Genomic DNA, 19,424 nt, shown 5'->3' with positions numbered 1-19,424 from the left:
GCTCAGCCTATTATTATCCTCCTCCAAGTCTTCTTCAAACACTTCCAAGTTCTCTTCATTATTCCTATGTACAATAACATCATTAGGTTGCACCATTCTTACAATTACCAAATGTACATATGAATGAGATCACATGTTGATTAAGTCGACCTGTTCAAGCTCTAGTGGTTGGCCCTTGTATATCCACGTGAGGAGTGTTGTTTGTATATAAAAGTGCCGAGATCCTTATTGGATTAGTCATCTTGTGTGTTCTCCACCTATCCACCTTTGTCGGTTCATGTTAGATTGTGTTTTAATCAATTTTATATACGCTTATTATCTTGGAAAATGTGGTTCCGAATAAACATATAACATCTTAAGGCATTCTTTTTGCAAAATAGAATGTATAACATGAATTCTCGAAAAATTGTGAAAAAATCATGTCATAGATTGTGTATTGATAATTTTTTCACAATTTTCAATAGTATCTCAAATTAACATTCTATTTTTATCAATTCTTGAAATTCACCCCGAAACTTCGAGTATTTATTAATTTTCACAATAATGTATTTTTAATAAAGACAGTCATTAAAGACTGTTTACAAACCTTTTTAGGTAGGTAATGAATATGCATCTCTAGCATATTTCTTTCTAACAGTTCAAGATTATCGCCTCACTGGTGTACTCCTTTTTAGGTAGCTTTGATGAATTTCTTCTGATTGGCATACATCATATTAAGCAGTTCATCAATGTCGCCTTAAAACAAACAATCATTTTAAAGGCAATCTTTTCTCACTGCTTCCTATCTTGAGTGGTTCCGTATGTGTATATATACGTGGGTCGCCACAGACATTGGCCCCTTCAACTCTTACTGATAATTATATGAAAAATAGTTAGATTCAGATCTTATGCCGTCAGGATGGCGATGGTGGGTATTGTGACACTATTGGTCTGCACTCATCGCTTTGCAACCGGCAGCTGCCAACGTGTGGTGGACAGGTGAGGTTGATTTTGCTAATGAAGAAGATGGCAACAACAATATGAAGAAGCAGCAACAACATGAATATACTGGTTATCAACCAAGGCTTGCATCATTCATCAAGGCATCAGATCAAGCAAACGGTGAAAAAAGAGAAGTGCCCTCTGGGCCAAATCCCAAGCATAATAAGAAACCGGCACCACCACCATATAGACATGAAAGAAGCATAACATTGCCCAGTCCGACAAGCCCAATAAAACCTCCACATAATGGTATTCTTGCATCTGCCCCACATAGAGATGACAATAATAAAAGGATATCACCTGGCCCGTCTGACCAGATAGACCCTCCGCACGATGGTCGAAATAGGCCCCTAGCATGGGCTACTATGTATTGAGTGAGAAAAAGTATGATCGCTCGTGCATACATGGCAACAGGCACGATGTGATGTAAGATGTACTAGCATGTGTCTGCAATAATTGGGTGTTTGTTGAATGTGAAAAAATAAGTTGTCTCCTTGTCAAGTGACTTACTTTTAGTTATCTGTAAGTCACTGTATTTTTGAGTTACATGCATACATACATACATACATACATACATACATACATACATACATACATACATACATACATACATACATACATACATACATACACACACACACACACACACACACCAACACACACACACACACAAATGATCTCATCCATGGATGGCACATCTAACGATCAACACTGGTGATTTACGCAAATACAAGATCTAAGTCACTTTAAAAGGAGTAAATCTGAAAAAATAAATCTTCCGCCCTACAAAAGGGTTGCTATACGATTGTACTAGTTGCTATTTGCATGTAACTTGTACAATTTTATTGGTTGTTATTTCCATATAACTCACAATATTATTTTTTACACAAATATAAGGAATTATAGAGTTACCAAACCTAGCAAATTGACACTGCAAATAACATGACCAGATTTGTTGTTTCATCTCTTTAGGATTCCTTTTCCAAGACATTATAAATTTACAATGGATCAATATATAATTTCTAGATTTTCTTAACGAATTTAACGATCATACTTTTTCTGAGAAAATATAGCGCTGATAGTTTTGCATATTCATGATTATACATTCATGTCCTCTTTGTTGAACAATTGTTATTGGTGTCCATTAGCTTCAACAAATGGTTAAAACAAAAGCAAAACATTGGAAACATAGGTTATACTTTAATTGAATTTGTACCCCGTAGAAATTCATGCTTCGGGATGAGCACAGAGGTCGCCATCTATGGCGGCCATGAGCGCTTCGGGATGATTGAGGGCGTGGTGATCTAGACGGCCATGAGTGCAGCATAGGCGGTGCCGGGATAGGGGGGAGGGAGGGTTTAGGCGTGTGAGAGGGTTAGGGTTTTGGCGTTTCGGGCTCTAGAGGCTTACATATGGGAAAGGGTAATGTTTGAATAAAATGAACCGGAAAATTTTAACTTTTTGTGTCTCCATTCTATGAACCAGGGTCCACCCAAATGTATGGGACTAAAGCCACCATTTTATCACATTTAACCTTATGTATAAGTATAAATTTCTATGTTACAAAAATGTAAGTCTAAAATTTAGAGCCACACTTTACCATATCTCATATAATCTAGTCACAAAAAGAGAAAAGATGGCATGCCAAAGAAGCATGACCCAAAAAAAAGAGGAGAGAAAAAAGGGGGCAGCCATGTCTCAAAAAAAAAGAGGAGACAAGGGATGATTTGAGAGAGAAAGCCATTACCTCAAGGAGTAAGCTACATCCATCCATCCACTCATACACCTGCACGCTTTGATCGAGATTGCATGACTTGTTTCTCCATGGATCCTCTTTTTGACTTTACAATATATGGAATGCAAGTATGCCCTGTTCTTATCTCACCTTCAGCTCCACAATGACTTTGTAGTAGTAGGAAAGAGCGGAGGCAGACACTGCCCTGGTAAGGAAAAACAAGTTGAGTGCCTCGAAAGAGTTATCCTGGAAAATTTGCCATGTTTTCAAAAATCTTTCAAACTCTAGATGGATTGCAGATCTATGAGCAAGTAAGTACTACTCTATGCACTGTTCTAACTCTCAACAGCCCAAGACAAGGAGACAGCTAAAAAGCCCCATGAAGGATGTAAGGTAATTGTGTAAAGGTATGATAGCCAACTTATTTAAGCTTATAGACGAATCTCTTTGCTTCAGACTATGACATGACAGGTAAGGTATGAGTCAAAGTGATTTTCTGATCAACAACCTGATTTGTCCTACTTTGCTCGGGACGAGCAAAGGACAGCTTGGGGGATCTTGTTGACGCTCACTAATGATCATTTTCAGGCGTCAACTTGATCAGAAAATCATGAGTGTTTGCATTTCTTACACGCATCTTTATCCAATAAAGTCCCTAAACCACACTTCACCTTTTAGAAAATGCAAGTTGTGTTTTAGAGCTAATATGCAGGTTACAAGCACACTTTGGCCCTACATAAAATTACAGAAATTATCAAAGCGCCGATTCAGGCTCAGATAGACCAAAAGTGATGCAAGAACCCAATTCAGATAAGCCAAGACAGGCCAAACCCAACATGGACTAGACAAGGAGGCCTAGGGCAGCCTGCCAGAAGAAGTTAGAGGCGGTTGGCGGCCCGGGCAGGCCGACCGATCTACCAGGTCGGCCGACCTGGCCCGTGGGCCCCACCGCCTCATCCACACTTCCTCTCCTCTCTTGCACTTCTTGCATAGTCTTTAGGCTTAGTGGAGTTTAGGAGAAGTTTAGGAGTCTTCGAGTCGCCGGATCTGCTCGAGAGTCCGGTATGGGTTCATCTCTAGCTCTCTGTTGTAATATTCGGTTGTTTGTAATAGAATTAGACTATGGTTACCGATATCTGCTTGAAATATATTCTGAGTTATCGGATATATGCTTCTTTGTATGGTTATGTTATTGTTCAATGCTTGCATTGTATGATCGCCCTGTGCTGGAGATGGTTAGTATTTCGTGCTTAGAACTCTATCAACTGTTCCAGTATTCGTATGTTTGCTCTAGTGTGATGTCTGTCCATTCGAAGGGTGGGGGCTCCGTGCGGGACACAAGAGTATCCCTTACTAGTGTAGACATGGTGTCTAGATTAGCTAAGAGTTGCTGGATGTCAACTATACCCATGGTTTGTAGAGGTAGCCGGCAGGTGGTGACAGCCTTGTCCGAGCCCGAGTAATCCTCCACGTTCGGTATAGGTGGTAGGAGGTACGTAAAGTCGCCGGGGTGTACGGGTTCCTCCCGTTGCTCCGATAGCGGTCTCCCTGTTGTGTAGTTTAATCTATGACGATCTAACCAATGAGATAGTATAGATATAGCAAGCCTAGCATAGTTGACTCGAGCTCTGACTTCTACCTTGCTCACGGCCTAGAGCGTCTTTTATCTTTTCTTTTATTTATCCAAGAGGGTAGTTTGTGTGTGTGTCACACTACCTCCTACCATGTTATATCTTACCCCTGTTTATGCATGAGAATATCCAATCTAGATAAAGTTCATCAACTAGTCTATATCTCTTCACTCACCACCTTCCTTGCAGAAATATAAATGACACCCCGGTATACTCCCGAGTAAAATGCTACAGCGGTATTCCGTGTGCTTGCGGATTTATTCGTGGTTCATGAAATACCTGCCACCCCTATTGGCGTCTGCGGGTGTCATCGCTGTTTCCCGGTGGTGACGTTAGTAGGCGCCAACAGGGATCTCTCAGAACTTTCAAGCATATACACTTGAGATCTCCCACAACACGTGCACAACACCGAACAAACCAGAATACAAAAGGCCAAGATGAATCAGAGCTAGCATTGGTTGGCTGAAACCCAAGTTTGGCCCACTAACACTATCTCCACTCATCTTCATCGCTGCGGTTTATGCACTCTAAGCCTCACTCTCCCCAACCTATGAGTTTAAATGAAAGCCATGCTTAATCATTAAAATTAAACCCAAGGTATCCTCTGGTTCTGTGCTTCTCAATGATTGGCTTGCATACTTTTTATTCTTTGATAAGCCTGAGCTGTGAATCATATCTTAGGGAACCCATAATTGTTAAGTTGTTGACCAGTGAGATATGGTTTGATGGAATAATCCTTGCTTTATCTTCTTATGTGTCTGGGAAAATTTTTATCAAAAAGAAAACCTCCATAGCTTTACAACTCCGCGTGTTTGTCCTACCAAAGCCATATGTTGATCTTCTTGATAAAAATCTTTACACATATGTGCCTTGTTGTTGCATTGAGCTTCATCAAACTTTGTGACCCTAGTGAGATGTCTTTCATACTTGCTTGATCAAGATCATGTGCACTCCACCAGCTGAACTTCTACACTAGAAGTCGGCTATGCCATTCCATCCATCCACAAAATAAAACTCCATGTTTAATGATCTCTCTCTCTAGTATCTTTCAAATGAGGCATGGGCTATCAAAAAAAAAGATGGCATGCACAAGAAGCATGACCCAAAAAAAATTTGGACACATGATGGTCCAAGAAAAAAAAGAATATATATAGTGATATAGCCATGTCCTCATGTTATCCAAATAAAGGAGAGAGAGATCCATAAAGGAGTATTCCATTTTCATCATCCACCTTCCACATATGTGCACAATTTTGATCAACTTTTTGATTTGTCGTCTCCATGGATCCATTGTTTGATTTTGCGATAAATGTGACACAAGTGCATGCTTCCATTTCTCCTACCATGAGCCCCACATAAGCCATCTTTAGAAGTAGGATGAAAATAAGCAATGCCTTGGTGAGGATATTTACACAATGAGTGACATGAGAGATCCTATGGAGAAGTAAAGCTATGGTTGGTCTTTGCAAAAATATTTTCAAAACCCCAGTCAAATGGCAGGAAAGTGGAGGAGACTGAAGTCAATGCCGTTCCACTCTTCAACTTCCCAAACATTTATGGTAGACACATCAAAATTCACAGGCAAAGTTAAGGCCTAGAATAATTCGTATGCAGGTGTCATATCATATGAAGTCGGGTCCGCCTTAGTTCTAGCCTTTACTCGAGGACGAGCAAAGAACTAAGTGTGGGAGATCTTGTTGACGCTCGCTAACGACTCATTTCAAGCGTCATCTGGAGCCTGAAATTATGAGAATAAAGTCTCATACCTGCCTATGTTATCCAGAAAGAGCCAATTCCACGTTTCCTCTTAGAAATATTATTATATTGGAATTCAGGCAGAAATGCAGGTCAAACAGGCCCCAAGGGTCAAGATACAAACCCGACCATCAGAGCAAGCTATCAGCTCTTGCATCAGCGTATGGAAGACGAGCGTCAACACTAGTGGTAGGAGTTATTACTAACAAATTCCACAAAGTGTTGGTGTACATTTATGCGCAGGTTGCTTATGCTTGAAAATGAGAAGGGAAGGCAGCCCAAAAGAAAGATGACAAGTCATGGATCCGAGGCAACAACTTCTCGATGAATTAGACGCATTCACGAGGATCTACGGGCCCACCAGAGCTACCAAACAGACTTAAGACAAGCCCAAACCTATATACATGACATGAGGGCCTACCTAGCAGCCTTTAGACCAAGAACCGGTGTGGCAGTCTAGGTTTTATGGTCTAAAAACACCCCTTTAAAATAAAGCTTTTGTGTTTTAAAAGTTAAACCATGATTTCTATAGCAAGGGTATTTTTGTAATTTTGGAAAAATGCAAAGTCCTTTTTACAAAATAGTTTTGCAAAAGATAAATTTTCAAATTTTGTGAGGGGTTAAAATGCATATTTTATTTTTCACTTTTACCCTCATAAAAAGAGGTATTTATACTTAAAACTAGCCTTGGAAATTTAAAAACTTAAGTTATGTTTATTTGCAAATAAAAGTTTTGACGGATTTCTAAATAATTTCAAATCCTTTGATCTAGTGAATTTAGCACAACATGAAAGTTGTAGATCTTAAAAAGTTACACAACTTTCATGTTGAACACTTTTTTATCTGAGCCCTAGATCAACGTGAAATTTTGTTTTTCAGTTAACCCCCTGAACTTTTCCATAATTGCAAAACCAGCCCTGCCCTCATCTTCCTCCTCCCTTCTTTGCCCGAAACAGGGGCGCCGCCTCCTGTCACCGTTTGCCCCGCCGCCGGTTTCCCTGTCGACCAGCAGGCCGCCAGCTGCACAGCACGCCTCCACGCGTCGCACAGGAAGACCCTGCCGCCACTTCTCTAGCTCTGCTGGCTTGCCACGCCCGCGCCACACTGCCGCGCTATGCTACGCTGCTGGCCCGCCCCTTGGAAACGCTGCCCCGCCGCAGGAAGCTGCCCCCAGCCTCGACGAAGCTCATCTCCTCCTCCTCTCCCCTATCCCCTCCCTTTGCATTCTATATATAGCCCCGGCCAGGCCCTTTACCGGTGTTATCCACCGCCATGGCCACCTTTGGCGCCGCCGCTCACCGGCGCACGTGGACCCGCCCCTTTCCCCTTGCAATGCCCCAAATCAAGTACCCCAGAAGCTTGCCCTCCTCACCCTGAATCTCCCAAGCCCGACCATCCCCTCCCTATCTCCCCGGCACACAGCCGTCACGGCATACCCTCGCCGCCGGCCGCTGCTCACTGTCGCGCCGCCACCCCAGACCCTCCCAACCCCAACCAAGCCCCTCTACAGGTTCGAGCTGACCCCATCTTTACTTCCCCTAAGCTTCCCCTAGCTCTAATGGCCTAGGTTCGCCGGGATTTGGCCGGAACAGGACCTCCACGGCCAGCCATGGCCGAAGGACCTGATTGCTTTACTTTAAATCTTCCTAGGGTCCTTTCTGTAAAATAGTCAGAACCCTTTTCTTTTAAAACTTGTGAACTTTGAAAAAGCCTAGAAATTAGTAGAAAAATCATAAAAATGCCAAATTAATTTTGTTGTGTTCCTCTCAACTAGCTCTATAACTTTGGTTACTAAAGTTTGTATGAAACTTTATATTATGTGCTCTATTTTAATTGTTATCAAATGAGTAATTTATTTATATATTTTTAACCATAGCTTTGTTATGCCTGATTTTTGAAACCTAGCATCCTTTTGCCATGCATAGTCTTGTGTAAAATTTGTAATCCAAATGCTTGACTTTTGCTTGTTATTTCATGTGCTTTGGTTATTTCTAGCATATGCACATCTTTTATTTTGTTAAAGCATGTTTTTTTAATTTCTTAAAGTCATCTTTTTACCATGAGCTCTACTAATTACTAGTAGCTTATTGTAATTTTTGGGAGAATTTTTGCATTGTCTAGCTTAAATTTTTTATTTATTCTTTAGTCCTAGGGTTATTTCATAAATTCTAATTTAAATTGGTTGTTTTGTTGAATTTTCTTTTGAATTCAAATTCAAAATTTGAATTCAACCTACCCATATTTCCTGAATAGAATTACCCTTTATTTCTTTTGATTTCAAACCATGCTACTTAGTGTATTTAGCTTTGTTATTTTATGGAATTTGTTATGTTTACTTTTACTCTATAAAAGATTGCCCGGTAAAGTAACACTTTTAAGCTTGGTCTTAAATGTTTACTTTATTGGATAACAACTTTTTAGTGAAGGAAAGCTATACTTAAGCACTTCACTAAATTCGAGTACTGCATTGCATATAGAAATAACATCGCCAGTCGACGGAACGTACGAATTCATCCAGGAACCAGACAAGGATACTTCTGAAGTCTAAGTCAACATTACGGAAGATAACCAAAGATTTGAACGTGAACCCAGAGTCCAAGAGTGAACTACGTGAAGACCAACCAACCTCGCGGAATTAACAGAAGTCCCGAACTTTGATTCGGAAGAACCAAAGCTTACTAACTCTATAGACATCACTAAAGGCAAGCCCCGGTGCATAATCCTATTATTTCAAATTATGAAACTTATTATTATTTTACTTGTGCATTTAAGTTATTGGGGTTGATTGGAAACCTAGATGCATAATCTTAGGTACCTATTGGTTGAACACTAGATTTGAGTCCGAAATAGCTGCTATGCTAATAGGACCGGTAAAAGTCGAGTGATTGCCTGTCACTCGCGAGATTTATAGGAGTTGATTATTTACATTCCAGCAAACACTATAAGGACCATGGACGGATTTGGTTACAAGCTTCATATTGAAATCCGTCTGTGTTGATGAACTTGATAAGGCCGCAGTGTGTGGTAGCGGTGGTTAAGCGTTTGAAAGTACTAGCCACATGCCGTAAATATGGTACCGGCAAGCCTAGTAACTGATCGGCCCGGCAAATGGACATACCTTCCACTCTCTCTTAGAGATAGGAAAGAAAATAAAATGAAAGATAAGTTATGTTGCTCAACACAAAAACAACCACGACTGCAGAGAGGGTCGGGCTCGCTGTAGTCGGGGAGAGTGGCTCTGTCCATGAACCGGAATGAGAAGCAAACAGTTGCTTGAGAGTGACTCGTTAGTGCCCCAAGCGTGTGTGCTAGGTTTATCCTTGCAAAGTGGAAATTCGATTCAGAATCGTCCGTTTCTCGCGGAAATTGAGACTGTTTGATCCCTTTGCCACATAGAGTAAGAAGTGGAACATTGATGATTCATAATATGGTTGAATGCAAATATATCTTCTACCATGTTTGTGTATATAGGTGCTTATTTATACTAGTTAATTCAACTAGAATCTGAAAGATAAAACTTGAAAGTAAGGACCTACTCTTTGTTGCTTTTCAGCAAAAGAAACCCAGAGCCTTCACAAGCTTTGCATGTCTAGTTAAAGGGCTGTTATATACCCTTAGTCGGGTAAGCCTTGCTGAGTATTAGTATACTCAGTCTTGCTTTTGACTTTATTTTTAGGTAATCTTGGGAATACTTGGTGAGATTGACGTTATGTACGGGCTTCATCATGATGTCATATATCGTTGCTAAATGTCGTTTTCTTTTTTGCTGTTTATAAACTCTGAAGAACTTATCTACTTTCAAATTTCTGAGGTACCCTGTTTGAATCCTCGAACTCAGTGTATAATAACATTTACTATTGAAGTTTGTATTGTAATCTCTGGACTCACCTTTGAGTGAGGTATGTTGTTTCGATCCGAAATACAGTGGTGTTATCGGGATTTTACCCAACAGACTGTCAGATTTCTCTGTTCGAAGTGCGAGTTAATCATTTCATCTTTAATGACGATGGTTAACGCACTTAAATCGGATTAATTTTGGTGGTTCTGCCACAACCGGGCCGAACGGGCGCAGCCCATGGCCGGCCGACCACCATGGTCGGCCGACCATGTGGTGGCGGGCTATGGGCCCCACTGACTCTCGGTGACACATGGCGTCACGTGGTTGGCTACCTATGGCGGTTTGGCTCCATTCCCGGAGTGGCTCCCTCCTATAAATACAAGGGGAGGGGCTCCAAATGAAGACACTACACACACCACACATCACTCACCTCCAAGTGAAGAGTTTCTCTAGCTTGTGTTTAGTGTAGGAGAGAGGGTAGAGGTGCTCAGGAGGGGTGCCGGTAATGGCGCTCTTCTCCAATTTGTACCTCTACAAGAGAGTGAGGGAGAGTCGGGGGATGTGCCGGGCTTGTCGGCGCTCTTCTCCGCTTGTACCTTGATAGATGCGTATTCGGTTGTAAGTGTTCGAGACTTTCTTATTTAGAATTAGAGTTTGGATTGCAAGTTATCATCTCTACCATATATTAGATGAGTGTATGCTTAGAGTAGCATTTGACTCTAGAGTTGGGCTCCGAATAGAAAAGAACAACTCTGATCGTCTCTAGAGTTAGTAGGGAATAGCGTAGACGTGGTGTCTAGACTGGACTATACCACTCAGTTGTCTGATAGTCTCACGGTTTGTATAGGTAGCCGGCAGGTGGTGACATCCCTGTTTGAGCCCTAGTAATCCTCCACGTTCGGATATTGGATAGAGCACGTATTATTGGAGCAATCGGCTTGTATAAGCCGGTCGAAACCAGTAGCTCGAAGTATAACGGCGACTTGATCTCTTCGTCTAAATATAGATTCTAGATCTTAGAAAGTCCTCTCTTTCCTATTCTCCTACACCTGTGTGTGTGTGTGTGTCCTTAGACAGCCTGAACCCGTAGATAGTGTACTCACGTTTCCCAGTGGATACGATACCCTGGAATACTCTTGGGTGAAAGCTACAGCGGTATCCATGCACTTGCGGATTTTATTTGTGATGTTACAAAGTACCAACGGGGTCTTCTTCCGCTCGTGGAGGTGGTATAGGTGGTCCTTCTTGGTAGGGTAATTTTGCAGGCACTTGGCTGCTATATTCGGGCGAGGTATGCTCGTGTGGATTGCTTCAATATACGGTTCGGCCCTTGGCGGTGGATTTTATAATCAGGGTGGAGTAGTGGGGTAGTTGTACTCCGTATCCCTTATCGGGATCAGTTTGGATACTCATCTGGGCCTCTCGTTTGTTGGTGGTGTTTTGTTTCCCAATTTGGAGTAGGGAATGCAGATCTTTCACAAGATCTTTTAGGGTTTGAGAATTGTTAATCTCTTGAATGCTGGTGGCTGAGTTTTTTTAGTCCCTAGGGATTATATGTTGGTTCTAGATGAGGTAGACCCATCTCTGCACGGGGAGCCATATCATCCCATCCTTGGAGAGTTTCCTTTATAGGAGGAAATTCGCTTAGGTCATCGAGTTGTGGGGTAGCTTCTTGGAGCGCTTGGTGATTTTGGGAATTTAAACTGAAAATTTTCCTACATCTCCATTGCTTTTGCTTGTAACCAGAGTTCGTCTATTTTGTGTGGGTTGCATAAACCCTACATAAATAGATCAACGTCATCGGTCCAGTCGTCGAGATCATCAAACTCATCTGGAGGATCCAGACTTTTTACGTAGTCGATAAATTCTCGATCGTTGACCGGGTCGAGAAATTCAGGGTTGATTTCGATGCAATCATTGTTAGGCAGGTGGTCGAGCCTACTCATGAACTCATCGAAATCTTGGTTAAATTTCACCTCAGCAGAATCATACTCCTTGGCATTGAGGGTGTCCTCATATAACTTGATGCAATCTAACAACGTATTATCAATTCGATCTAGATGAGTAAAAATATCATTTGACTGATAACTACATGATTTTGTTATTGTGGAACTTTTGACACATAGGACGCCACATTCATCTAGAGTACTTTGCGCAAGGTTAACACAATTAGCAAGCTTATTTGTCACACGATCGATTCAATCGAGTAGATCAGAGTTGTCTACTCAGGTTTGAGCAGTTGATTCTGGATCGGTCCAGTATCTTTTGATTAGATCAAAAATTTTCCTCCTCCTCGGTATTTTCAGGAGGGTTTTGCATAGCCATCGAGTTCGTCGAGAGATCGTCGGAGATCGGCCTCACGGTGGGCGCCAGCTATCGGTGTTTTACCATCATGTTTACCTAGGGATACCCTTCGGTAGATGGATGATCGTGGGAAGACGCCAAGATCAAGAACACGATGGTGCAAGCAACATGAGGGTTTAGACATGTCCGGGCAAGCGTAATACCCTACGTCCGGTTGGTAGGTTTATATTGCCTTGAATGTAGGTGGGTGCGTATGCGCTAGGTTATGGAGCGTTCTACCCCCGAAGGGGTCCTTACCCGCCCTTATATAGGCCGGGGAAGCGAGGTTACAAGGAAGCCCTACATCGGTATGAGCCTAAGAGTTTGCACCGAGTACTACTCATGTGGTTTCTTTCTATACCGACTAGTTTTAAATCTATCTGACTAGTTACATACCGAATGGGTATGAGACATGCCCCATCCCATAATTGGTACTGAACGCCACATCAGGTATCCTGTGGCCCCGAGTCTAACTGGTAACTCTCACCGGTGCTGTCGTGAGGTCCTTAATATGGAGAACATCCTTGATGCATGCGCCTGTGAGAGTCTGTGTCCATATGTTCTACTATCAAGGCATCCGGCCATGAGGCTCTCTCAGGTCGGCGGGTGGAGGAGGCCCGGTGATCCGTCTATTTTGAACAAGGGGCCAGGCCATATAAAATCACCTACGGGAAAATTGATAGGAATGACATCTAAGGGATGAAGTTTAAAATCGATGGCACTGAAGTGAATGCTAAATATTGAATGTCATAAAAGAAATTTTCACTAAAATCCTTGGGCAAACCTAGTCCATACCAACAATGAGTAGTATTGGAATATTCACCAATGCCATCTATTTGATTGTTTGGCAGTTGGTATCTACCCACTACTATCTAAAATCCCAAATAACATAGCGGGAAATTTGGGTTCGTCTATTTTATAATTACCACAAATGATGACATTGATATATAATACATGCTTTTTTGCTGAATGCTCCTTGTACCATGAAAATTTTTGCCCTTTTCAATAGTATCTCAAAATTGGCATTCTGTTTTTTCTACCATTCTTGAAAACCAGCCTAAAACCTGGAGTATTTATGAATTCCACCATAATGTATTTCTACTTTTCTAGTAATCTCAATCAACTAAGGCCGTTCATAAATATTTTTAGGCAGTCCATGAATATTGCGTCACTAGCATACTTCCTTTTAGGCAGCTTTCATGAATTTCATCTTATTCGCATACATCATATTAGGTAGTATATAAACATCTCCTTAAAATAGACCATCACATTAAAGACAATCTTTGCTCACTTCTTCCTATCTGAGTGGTTATGCATGCATGTGTATATATAGGTGGGTTACTATATAGACATTTGCCCCATGAACCCCTATTGAGAAATATATCAAAATATAGTTTACATTTAGATTTCATGTTGTCAAGGATGGTGATGGTGGGCATTATGCCACTATTGGTTTGCACGCTCGCCGCTTTGACATCGGAAGCCTCCAACTTGTGGTGAACAGGTGACGTTGGTTTTGTTAATGAAGCATATGGCAACAACTTCTTGCACAAGCATCAACAGCATGAATTTACTAGTTATCGATCAAGGCTTGCATCATTCAACAGGGCATCAGATCAGGTCGATGATGGAAAAAGGAAAGTGCCCACCGGGCCAAACTGTGATCATAATAGGTACTCAACGTCCCCCAGTCCATCAAATTCAATAGACCCTTCACAGCACAATATTCTTGCACCACCTCCGTGTGGAGATGACAATAATAAAAGGACACCTCCTAGCCTGTCTAACATGTATTGAACGAGCAAAAATATGCTCGCTCATGCATGCATGGAAACATGTACGATGTGATGTAAGATGGAAGCATGTGTCTGCAAGAATTGGGTATTTGCTGAATGTGGAAAAATAAATCTTCCATCCAACAAGAGAGTATCTCCATGTTCTATTGAAGAGATGCATTCATACCAGCGTTGGAATTGTTCTTGTCACTCTATGATTGTACGATCAAATTAACCATCTCATCAGCTGGAGTATGAGACTGTTGTTGTACCATTGTACGAGTTGTTATTTCGTCCCTATAACTTGTACCCTTGTATCAGTTGCTATTTCTATATAACTCACTACATTCATTTTTTTATACAAATGTAAGGGGTTATAGAGTCAGCTTAAGATTACATGTCAATACTTTAGGTGACATGCACAAACAACGCAACTATATTTGTTGTTTTATATTTTTAGAATTCTTTTTCCCAAGACATTATAAATTTACAATTGGTCAATACATAATTTCTAGATTTTCTTAAAAAATTAATGATTGTACCATTTCTATAAAAAGTTTAGTTATAATAGTTTTGCATTTTTATGATTATACTTATGTGTCCTCTTTTCCGACCAATTGTTATTAGTGTCCCTCAGTTTCAATTTTGAAATAAAAGCAAAACATAGAAAAGACGGCTATAGTTTAATTCAATTTGTACCCTAGAAATACGTGATTTCCATTGCTAGTGTCGTATCGGGCATTTTATTGCTAAGAACAGAATGAGAATGAGGAAGAAGGGAGAAGGTGAAGAGAAGAAAACTGATGGGAATGCGAGGATGGCCGATCTTCCATCAGGAGGATAACTATCAATTTGTCCACAACCCGACACAAGTGATGATCCAGCTTCCGATCAACAAGATCCAAACCCACAATTGAAGCATCATGTTATCTCTTGGTTATCAACCGTGCACTGCCTGATTGACCTCACCAAGAAGGCTAATCCTTGCCCACTAATGGAAGAAAACAAACAAGAACGAGAAAGAACGCAACAAAAGATTGGCGATGAATGATTAAGCTCACAAAGTCGGGTATTAGAAACCGATGACAATGAACTTTTAAAGATAGATTTAATATATAAGCAAAACCCAAACCTAACTTAGGAGATAGATAATGAATATAAAGGTTTAGGGTCATCCACAAAACCGTAAAACTCATTCCTAATGGACACCAGCATGATACACGGACCAACAGCCCAAAAGACGGCGGCACATCACCCTGACAGATTCTAGATGTCCAATTGCCTTGATGATTCCCTGTTGACACGAAACTGATAATTATGTGGGACTGGTGGCATTGGAAAACTTATCTCCTTAGCTTTCCGTACATATGTAGAACTTCGAATTTGGAATCTGTATGCGATTTGGACATTATTTTTAAGGTGGCCTAGTTAGATCATCTCCAAAAGTGCCTAAAAATAGCTCCCAAAAACACTACTAGAAAACAAGCATAGGTACCGGTTCATCTCCATACCGGTACTTTTGAGGTGGATGGAATTTATGAATGAGCCTTAGGTACCGGTTGGTATTCCGGTTGGTATTATCAACCGGTACCTAAGGCTCTCCATATGTACCGGGTGGTAACTTTTATATTAGTACCGGGTGGTACCACCAACCGGTACATATAAACGAGCCTTAGGTACCGGTTGGTGTAACACCAACCGGTACCTTAGAAGCCTTAGGTACCGGGTGGTACCACCAACCGGCACCTTAGGCCCTGTTTGGGACCGCTTTTCTGAAACTCGCTTATAAGCTAAGCAGGCTTATCTGATAATCTGCGATCTGGAGAATCTGCTGTCTAGAATAAGCAAGGTGTTTGGCTGTCCTGATTATTGCTGGTAGATTATCTGTCCTGTATATAAAATGACTGCTATACTCCTAAGGCTAATAATACCACTTTTTGTTTGTAACACTGATGTAAAGGCAATTTTCTGCATCTTTTTGAAGTTTGAGATAGAAATCTAGTACTATTACAACAATAAATCAACCAATCAAAGCCCAAGCAAGAACATCACGGTGCAAATGCATAAATTTTTCCACACTTTCTACAGCACAAGGCTAGAGTCTGCTCCTGGTGAGGTGGGCGGTGCCTGATGAGGGACAGCCTGGCTTCTGCAGCAGGGAGGATGACAAGGCCAGCAGCGCCTCCCAGCGTGCAGAGCAGGGAGGATGAGAAGACCGGCGCGGTTCCCTACAGGAGCAGCAGGTAGGTGAAGGCGGGCGGCAGCCGCCGGCGGGTGCTGCAGGGAGAGGTCGAGGGCGGGCGAGCGCAGGAGGAGCCGGAGCAGGCGAGCGCAGGAGTGCGGGCACTGCAGGGAGGAGTCTGAGGGCCGGCGCCAGGGAAGAGGAGAGGGGCGGCGGCCGGCGGCTGGGAGGAAGGAGCCGGCCGGTGCCCCCGATCCAGATCTCGGGTGTGGGAGGCGGAGGACGGGAGGAGGGACCGAGTGGGGAAAAGCCTCGCGTTTCTAGAAAAGCGAGCTGGCAGCCGCGTTTCAATAAGCAGTGTTGGGCTCGATTTTTTGGCGTTGGCGTTCCAAATAAGCCAGTTGGTAATCAAAGTGTTTGACGGGATTATTTTGCTTTTTTCGCTCATAATCTGAGCATAAGCGATTTCAAACAGGGCCTTAGGCTCCTCCATTGATTACTTTAAAAGGAAAATATCTCCTTCTCGATCAGAACAACTGTGTAGCTGAGATGGTAAAGGAGCAACGTGCGAGGCTAGAGGTCGCGAGTTCAAGTCCCAACCAAAGAGAATATTTTGCGTGAATTTTGAAGGCTTAGGCACCGGTTGTTTTACCCGAGCCTTTGGTACCACTTTGGGGGTACCGGTTCAAAAAACCGGTACCAAAGGCTGTTTGCAATAGGTGACTTAAGCCGATTTTCTAGTAGTGAAACTTATTTTAGAAATAAATAGAAAAAATTATACTCCAACCGTTAGCTAAATGAGTGCCCAATATATCCGCACTTCCAAAACGGAGGCTATTTTGGCTCAGATATTCGCCGCCTCTCCGCACTCCCAATCCACCGCCGCGCATTTTTTTTTCCTGGATTCTCCGGCTTGCTTCCGTGTTGGCCTTCTCTGCTCGCGTCATTTTCGCGTCGGCGCCGGCACAGCAGAGCGCCAGAGCCGCTCTTCGGCTGGCCACAACTTGGTGGGCTCTGGTGCTGGTTCCCATCCATCGAGGACGGACGTGCATGCCACCAAGAGAAGAAGCGGCGCGCGCTACCAAGCTCCACATGAAAGAAGAGCAGAAGACGACATCGTCCTTTTTTTTCTGCAGTTCACGGTATTGGTCGCGTTCATTTGATGGCAGTAGTGTTTGATGGAGACAGTGTTTACTATGGCGCAGCAAGAAATCCACGATCCAAGCCTGGGCCCATGGATGAGGTGGCGGGATTTAAAACTTTTGGCACTAATTGTGAAAATTGTTGGAGAGGAGGCCTGCTTTTAGCTTCCAATATTTGTGGTATAACGTACCATGAAAACTGTTGGCATTAATTAATGCCCGTTACCTTTAATATTTGTGGTAACTGGTCATGGAATATCCGTTATCCATCACTGATTCCGAACCCAAAATTATATTTCAATTTTATTTCAATCTTGTTAACTTCCCTCTCGCGTATGCCCCTCCTCAGCCCTAATCAGCCTTCGCTATTCTTCCCCGTCACCACCACCACCGCCCCCGCCCCAGCCCGCAACCACTCCTCCTCCTCCTCCGCCCCCTCCCTAGCCCCGCCCTCCACCGCAGCCTCCTCTCCCGCCCCGGCCCAGCGGAGGCTTCGAGGGCGGCTGGGCAGCCCCCGCCGCCGGGACCGCCAACCGAACCTCTTCGCGGGCTCCGAGCCCCCCTTCCCGCCGCCGACGCCCTGGCCGAGGGTGCCCCCTTCAAGGACCAACAGAACACAGGTGTCATCAACTTCGACGCCAATGAGGACATCCACGTTGAGACCTCGGGCTGCGATGTGCCCGTGCCCGTCGCCACCTTCGCCGAGATCGACCTCAGCGCTGCGCTCAACAACAACATCCGCCGCTGCAGGTACATGCGCCCCCACCCCCGTGCAGCGCCACACGATCCCGATCTCGCTCGCCTGCCGGGACCTCATGGCCTGCACGCAGAACGGGTCCGGGAAGACCGCCGCCTTCTGCTTCCCCATCGTCAGCAGCATCATGAGGGGCCCACCCGCGGGGCGGCCGGCATGGGGATGAGGACGGCCTACTCGTCCGCGCTCATCCTGTCGCCCACTAGGGAGCTCTCCATGCAGGTCACCATCTCCTTCTTGTGTTGGTGGTGTAGGAAGGGCTAGCTAGTTTTCCCTAAATTGCTACTATAGGACTCCAAACAAACGGTTTCGCTAAAATAGGACTTCTAATGTTCGCTTCACTATAATAACACCCGAAACATTTGCACTTCAGAATACATGACATTATGACCATTTTAATTCATTTGATAATCCTAAATATATACATTTTTCATAAAACATGTATTACCCCTCGTCCTTTCATTTTCATCATTGGCTTGCTCAACCTGCTGGTCCAGAACCTCCTACGCCTGCGGCGGGCGTGGCGGCGGTGGCGGCAGAAGGCCCAAGGATCTTCGACGGCGAGGAGCGCTGCGCGTGTCGTTCCTCGGTGCGGTGGACGGGGGCCGCACGCTGAGAGTAGCCCTCGCCGGTGCAGGACCCGGTACTTATCGAGTTCCTAGGCGGCGTGACCAAGCTGCTCGGCGATGCCACAAACAAGCCTGCAAAGAAAATTCAAATCGAAAGATTTTTGTGTCTGGTCTGCGAGGAACAGTCTGCAATGAAGTGCGCAGGTCTGGAGCACTTGTGCGCCGCCGCGCAGGGAGGGCAAAACGGCAGCAGCGCATATGTGAATCGATTAGAACAGAAGGGCAATAGAGTAACTAGAAGAAATACATGTATTTAGAATTATCAAATGAATTAAAATGACGAAAATGTCATGTATTCCGAAGTGCAAATATTTCAAGTGTCATTATAGCGAAGCGAACGTTAGAAGTCCTATTTTAGCTAAGCCGCTTGTTTCGGATCCTATAATAGCAATTTTCTCGGAAATTTTTGGACCAGACCGATGTTAGGGTAGTTGTTGCATATGGAGGAGCGCCGACCACGCAACAGGTCTGTTTCTTTCTTTTTGAGCGGCAGATTTAACAGGAAGATATACGGATAGACTATCCATCTATCAGTACTCTTCTTGAATTAATAGCACAATTATTGGTTAGGTTGAAGCTTGCCTGGTACAGCATACATTTGTCTAGACTAACCCTGTCTACAGAATTATGAGCTTTAGATTAAAAACTGGTGCTGCTAC

General features: G+C 43.2%; 1 pseudogene; it reads left to right on the top strand.

Moving 5' to 3' along the window:
• The first annotated feature begins 898 nt into the window (after positions 1-898).
• On the top strand, positions 899-19,114 carry LOC120702107 (annotated as a pseudogene).
• The last annotated feature ends 310 nt before the right edge of the window (positions 19,115-19,424 follow it).

Source organism: Panicum virgatum, chromosome 4K (assembly GCF_016808335.1).
Source record: "Panicum virgatum strain AP13 chromosome 4K, P.virgatum_v5, whole genome shotgun sequence".
Lineage (NCBI taxonomy): Eukaryota > Viridiplantae > Streptophyta > Magnoliopsida > Poales > Poaceae > Panicum > Panicum virgatum.
The sequence above is the reverse complement of the archived record's forward strand: the minus strand, read 5'-3'. Positions and strand labels throughout refer to the sequence as shown.